Below are 7,678 nucleotides of genomic sequence, written 5' to 3'. Positions count from 1 at the left end.
TTAAATAATATCACATCTTATTATTTAAATAAATAATATTGAAATCATTAATAAAAACAAAAGATTCTCTGAAAAGAGAAAAAAAAAGGCAAGCCGATATAAGACAAAGCAATGAAATACATTGGAGATAAAATATGCAAAATACCTGGCACATAGTAATGCCACAATTATGGATGGTATGACCTCACCTCCCTATTTTGCCCTTTTTTTCCTTTCCCATCTTTCTTAATTTTTCTTTTCTTTTCTTTTTCTTTTTATTTTCATCTTTATTCTATCTCCAGATATTCATATCTGATACTGGTACTCACTCTTTTAGACCCTTGCGGGTAATGAGGTTATTAACCTTAGACTGTGTCCTGAGGAAGCCCTTGCATTGAGGGTTAATGCAATTGACACTTTCTCGCAGTAGGTGGCACTGTAATCCAGTGGCTATGTAGCCAGACCAGCCTTGTATTAGTCTGGATTTTTCCCCATTGATTCTAAGGTCTCTTCCTACATTTTTATTTAGGTTTTTGTTTGTTTTGCTTTTGTTTTCCTTTTTCACCTTTCCAAAATCCTGAGTCATCTTACACTCAATATATGGATTTACTGTAGAGTTTTATGCCCCTGAAAGATGTTATTAAATTGATGTTGCTTCTTATTAAATCTTAACATTGTCTTAAAGCAGAGGGCAGTCAATGTATTATAAAACTTACCACTATGTGAAATCAATTAACTGTAGAGAATATGCAAAATCACTGAACATAGGTTCTTACTGAAAAATTCAAAGTGATGCATTATATGGTTGTCTGAGAATCATTGAAGCTTTGGAGTTGGACAGAAGTCAGGTGTTTGAAACCAGGCTCCAATACTTACCAGCTGTGTGATCTTGGACAAATTTCTTACCTGTATAAGTTTCAGTTTCCTCCTCTTAATAATGGTGATAAGAGTGATTAATTGGAAGATTGTTGTTGTATGCCTACCCCATAATTTGGCTTAAAACAGATTCAGTAACCTCTAGCTAATGCTATATAATTTTAAAAAGCTTAAGTTAACAGTGAAATACAAAACATACACCTGTTAATTTACCAAAAATAGGGAGAACGCACCTGCTACTCAATGAATTAGCTGATTGGAGCCTGGATGTGAGCCCTTGTTCGGCACTTGTCCTAGATTGGCACAGCTTTGTCCTCTGTGATGCTATGAGCACTATCCATCTTTTAATATCTCCTCTCTCCTCCTTTGCATAGACTACTGGGAAACAGACTCTTATATTGGCTCACCCCTAATAAAGGTACCTCCGTGTAGCCCCAAATGAACTATAGAAGAATAATTAACAGTTCAAATTCTGAAGTTCGATTATCTACTCTGTCTCTTGCAGGTTTTGTGATATTGGGCAAGTTACTTACTTTCTAGCTCTCAGTTTTCTTATCTGTAAAACTGGCATAATAACACCTTCCTCTTTGCTGTGGTAATTCAATGAGATTGTATATGATGGACCTAACACAGCACCTCATACAGAATAAGTATTCAGTAAGTGCTGGTTTTAGCTTTTCTTCTTTCCCCTCTTTACCCTAACCTTCCCACTTTTAAAAATATATTTTTAGCTGTGTTTGTTTTTACAAACTGCTTCAAATCCTTGTTGTAACAAGGCTGCATATAAATTAATAATCTACTTTGACAGTGCCTTCTTAAAGATGTGTATAATTTAGTCAGGGCCACTGCAGGAGAGTAATTAGATAAGGTCAATTGTGATATGGCAGCATTGATCCTAAGACTTAAAATGCTCGTTGCCTTTAACAGAACAATTTTATATTTTTTTCATATGATAGTTGTTTTTATTTTAAAATATATTTTTATTTCTAATTCATTGTGTTGACATGGTTTCAAGTGTTCCACTCAATATCATATTTTGACTCTACACATAAAAACACTGAAATAATTTTACATACAGAAAAAACTTATTCACAAAATTATTTGTAACAGTTAAAACTTGAAAACAGGGAGATGACGTCAGAGTAATGGCGGAGTAGGAAGCGATACCGATAAATCTCCCCCAAAACTCAACAAGATCTTCAACCAGAAACAGAAAAACCTATACTTGGAGCTTCCAGATTCTTCGCAATACACCCAAAGGTATGATTGAGTGAAAAATTGGCTAAATATATAACCAAACCCCGAAGGAAATAGGGAGTAAGAAATGCTCCGCCTTCCTCACTAACCTAAACAGGGCGGCTTTTTCTGGTAACTGTGAATATAGAAACTGAGGCGGGCAAAGGGGGTGAATAGATCCAGGCCGCCGCAGCAAAAACGGCCGAACCAGGCTGTGGCTCAGAGATCCAAGCCGAGGAAAATCTGATCCTGTGGCAACCCGGGCAATACAAGCTAACACTCGCGCCAAACCCAAACAAAGAAAGACAAGCGGAGCGGCCATTTTACCCGGTCTCCTGGTCGGTGCGCAGTTAGTGGAAGAGAGATTTCTTCCTAAGCCGCGGAAGTGGGTACCCGTGTTGCCCCACGGAGAGGCAGGGTCAGAGGCCTTTCTGTGGGCTGAGGGCAAAGTCTCTGGGCAGCCCCAGCGCCCTGGGAAAGCCACGCACGGGAGGGAGTGAGAACTAATCCCAACGGTGGAGATTTTCCGTGCTGGAGGCTGTTTCACTCAGAGCGAAACGCGGCCGGCCTCATATCCTGGTTTGCGCGCGCAGATAAGGAGTGAGCGATTCCTCCGAGTGCCTCGGCAGTGCGCGCCCGTGTTATCGCACAGAGGGGCAGAGTCAGGGGCCTTTGTGTGGGCCAAAGCGGAATCTCGGGCCGCCCCAGCGCCTTGCAAAAGCCGCACACGGGGACGGAGCGAGACTCAATTCCAACGCTGCAACTTTTCCCTGCAGTTGGGGGTTTCACTCAGAGCGTGAGACTGCTGGCCGGATATCCTGGTTGCAGACAGTAAGTGAGAGTTTCCTCCAAGCGCCCCGGAAGTGGGCGCCCGCTTGTGTTACCGGATAGAGTGGCAGAGCCAGAGGTCTTCGAGTGGGCGGAAAGCCCGCCTGATTATGCTAGCAGCTCTGACTGACTGAGCCTTACCCAGAGCCCTGTGCTGAGTGGAAATAGAGTGGGGAGTTGCCAGCAATTTGAGCCTCTTACTATCCAGGCAGAGGCAGCAGCAACCCCATACCTGGACTATCAGGCTACTAATTGAGGAAGGAAAGACTAGGAGAAAGGCTCCAGGAACACGGACTCTCTCACTGTCGGAGCCTATAAATGCTAATGAGCCTCGACTCCCAACGAGAATAAAGCACAATACATGACATTGCCATAGAGACTTATCAACTGCAAACCTCTACCTGAGCGTGCCAAAGGGGCAGAACCCGGGGTACAGAGTCACCGACCAGGAAGAGGGAGAGAAAAGAAAAAGCAAGAAGATAACCTCTCAAAATCAAGAATAATCTGCAGACTTTATAACCTATCCCATTTTATTATATTTGTTCGTTTGTTTCTATTATCTTCATTCTTGAGACTTTTTTTTCCTCCTCCAATTTGGCCGATTAACTCTCTACCGGTCTTACTCTCTCCTCTCCCTGAACTACACTACCCATAAGTGTTACATCTCCCATTATCATTTCTCTTCTCTTCCTTTCTCTCTATGAGGGTTGCACTCCAAAACCCTTAACTCTCTCTCTCTCTCTCCTTTCTTTTTTCTTCTTTTAGTGGTTCCCTCTTTTTTTCTCTCTCTCTCTTTCTTTTCTCCCTCTATATTAGTTTCTTCCTTTCTCCTTTACATCTCCTCTCATTCAAACCTCAATAACAAACAAATTATCTTATCTGGGACTCAAACCTATGTTTGTGGCATTTTGGGGGGTTTTTACTTCACCTTTTTAACTCACTAGCAGTGCTCCCATCCCTGGCTCTCCATATTATCTAGTTCTTGTTCCACTAAATACAATAGTAAGTTTTTAATTTGTCCCCCCATTTTTCCATTTTCCTCTTATTCCTCTCATCATAACTCTTAGAAAACCAACACCTAAAAGCAAATCATTTTATTCTTGACCCAAATTTTTTCCTTATTTGCTTTTTGTGGGTCCATACACTCTTTTTTTTTTCTTTTTTCTTTTCCTTTTTTTTTTTTTCTTTCTCTCTTTTTTGCCCCTTTATTACTTTTCCCCAATTCAGGCCCTCCATCACAGACATTGTTTGTTATAACTCACAGTCCACCACAAGATTTTCTCAAGAAAGAGGGGAGAGGAGAGGAGAGGAAAAAAAGAGGGGGGGAATAATTTCCTTTTTTAAAAAATTTTTATTTTATTTTATTTTTCTTTATTTCATTATTAATTTTTTTTTAAAAAAAACAACTCTTTTCGATTTGTTATTTTTTTATTTTTTTTAACTTTTTATTCTTTATTAAATCTCATTAATACTATCAACAAAACCACCCTCAGATGCCATTAAGGAAGAGAAAATCGAATATCATGGATACAAAAGAAAGAGAGGTAACACAGCTAGATGAGGAAAAATCTATGGAGAAAAAATTTAATATATTGGAAACCTTGGAGCTAAATGACAGAGAATTCAAGATAGAAATTCTAAAAATCCTCCGAGATATACAAGAAAACACAGAAAGGCAATATAGGGAGCTCAGAAAACAACTCCATGAACACAAAGAATATATGTCCAAGGAAATTGAAACTATAAAAACAAATCAAACAGAGATGAAAAACTCAATTCACGAGCTGAAAAACGAAGTAACAAGCTTAGCTAATAGAACAGGTCAGATAGAAGAGAGGATTAGTGAAATAGAAGACAAGCAACTTGAGGCACAACAGAGAGAAGAAGAAAGAGACTCAAAAATTAAAAAAAATGAGATAGCCCTACAAGAATTATCTGACTCCATCAAAAAGAATAACATAAGAATAATAGGTATATCAGAGGGAGAAGAGAGAGAAAATGGAATGGAGAACATACTTAAACAAATAATTGATGAGAACTTCCCAAGCCTGTGGAAAGAACTAAAGCCTCAAGTTCAAGAAGCAAACAGAACTCCAAGTTTTCTTAACCCCAACAAACCTACTCCAAGGCATATCATAATGAAATTGACACAAACCAACAGCAAAGAAAAAATTCTCAAGGCAGCCAGGGAAAAGAAGAATACAACATATAAAGGAAGGCCCATTAGATTATCATCAGATTTCTCAGCAGAAACTCTACAAGCTAGAAGAGAGTGGACCCCAATATTTAAAGTCCTGAAAGAGAGGAACTTTCAGCCACGAATACTATACCCATCAAAGCTATCCTTCAAATACGAAGGAGAAATAAAAACATTCACAGATACAGAAAAGATGAGGGAATTTATCATCAGAAAACCCCCACTCCAGGAATTACTAAAGGGGGTTCTCCAATCAGATACAAAGAACAAAAAAAAACAGAGCCACAAGTAAAAGCTCCAAGAAGAACACAATAAAACCAAATTTAAACTGTGACAACAACAAAAAGAAATAGGGGGAGAAGACGGAGATTAACAGTAGCAAAGGACGATGGAGTGCAAAAGTACTCACAAAATAGTTCGCTACAATGAACAGGGTAGGGACCCTTTTCATTACTCAAAGGTAACCACCATTGAAAAAACCACCACAGAAGCACATGAGATAAAAAAGATAGCAACAGAGGAAAGATGTATGGAATACAACCAAATAAAAACAAAAGATAGAAAAACGAAAGAGAAGGATCAAACAAGACACAAAACTAACAGAAAGCAAGATATAAAATGGCAATAGGGAACTCACAAGTATCAATAATTACACTAAATGTAAATGGATTAAACTCACCAATAAAAAGGCACAGAGTAGCAGAATGGATTAAAAAAGAAAATCCAACTGTATGCTGCCTACAGGAAACTCATCTAAGTAACAAGGATAAAAACAAATTCAAAGTGAAAGGCTGGAAAACAATACTCCAAGCAAATAACATCCAAAAAAAAGCAGGTGTAGCAATACTCATATCGGATAATGCTGACTACAAGACAGGAAAAGTACTTAGAGACAAAAATGGCCATTTCATAATGGCTAAGGGGACACTGAATCAAGAAGACATAACAATTCTTAATATATATGCACCAAACCAAGGAGCACCAAAATATATAAGACAGCTACTTATTGATCTTAAAACAAAAACTGACAAAAATACAATCATACTTGGAGACCTCAATACACCGCTGACGGCTCTAGATCGGTCATCCAAACAGAGAATCAACAAAGACATAGTGGCCTTAAACAAAACACTAGAGCACCTGGATATGATAGACATCTACAGGACATTTCATCCCAAAGTGACTGAGTATACATTTTTCTCCAGTGTACATGGATCATTCTCAAGAATTGACCATATGTTGGGCCACAAAAACAATATCAGCAAATTCAGAAAAATTGAAGTTGTACCAAGCATATTTCCTGATCATAAAGCCTTGAAACTAGAATTCAACTGCAAAAAAGAGGAAAAAAATCCCACAAAAATGTGGAAACTAAACAACATACTTTTAAAAAATGAATGGGTCAAAGAAGAAATAAGTGCAGAGATCAAAAGATATATACAGACTAATGAAAATGACAATACGACATATCAGAATCTATGGGATGCAGCAAAAGCAGTGATAAGAGGGAAGTTCATATCGCTTCAGGCATATATGAACAAACAAGAGAGAGCCCAAGTGAACCACTTAACTTCCCACCTTAAGGAACTAGAAAAAGAAGAACAAAGACAACCCAAAACCAGCCGAAGAAAGGAGATAATAAAAATCAGAGCAGAAATAAATGAATTAGAGAACAGAAAAACTATAGAAAAAATTAATAGAACAAGGAGCTGGTTCTTTGAAAAGATCAACAAAATTGACAAACCCTTGGCAAGACTTACCAAGGAAAAAAGAGAAAGAACTCATATAAACAAAATCCAAAATGAAAGAGGAGAAATCACCACGGACACCGTAGATATACAAAGAATTATTGTAGAATACTATGAAAAACTTTATGCCACTAAATTCAACAACCTAGAAGAAATGGATAAATTTCTAGAAAAATACAACCTTCCTAGACTGAGTCAAGAAGAAGCAGAAAGCCTAAACAGACCTATCAGTAGAGAAGAAATAGAAAAAACCATTAAAAACCTCCCCAAAAATAAAAGTCCAGGCCCTGACGGCTATACCAGCGAATTTTATCAAACATTCAAAGAAGACTTGGTTCCTATTCTACTCAAAGTCTTCCAAAAAATTGAAGAAGAAGCAATACTTCCAAACACATTTTATGAGGCCAACATAACCCTCATACCAAAACCAGGCAAGGATGGCACAAAAAAAGAAAACTACAGACCAATATCTCTAATGAATACAGATGCTAAAATACTAAACAAAATACTAGCAAATCGAATACAACAACATATTAAAAAAATAATACATCATGATCAAGTAGGATTCATCCCAGAATCTCAAGGATGGTTCAACATACGTAAAACGGTTAATGTAATACACCATATCAACAAAACAAAGAACAAAAACCACATGATCTTATCAATAGACGCAGAAAAGGCTTTCGATAAAATACAACACAATTTTATGTTTAAGACTCTCAACAAAATGGGTATAGAAGGAAAATATCTCAACATGATAAAGGCCATATATGATAAACCATCAGCTAACATCATATTAAATGGCACTAAACTG

This window comes from Saccopteryx bilineata, chromosome 3 (genome assembly GCF_036850765.1).
Source record: "Saccopteryx bilineata isolate mSacBil1 chromosome 3, mSacBil1_pri_phased_curated, whole genome shotgun sequence".
In the NCBI taxonomy this organism is placed as follows: Eukaryota; Metazoa; Chordata; class Mammalia; order Chiroptera; family Emballonuridae; genus Saccopteryx; species Saccopteryx bilineata.
Note: the sequence above shows the minus strand (reverse complement) of the source record.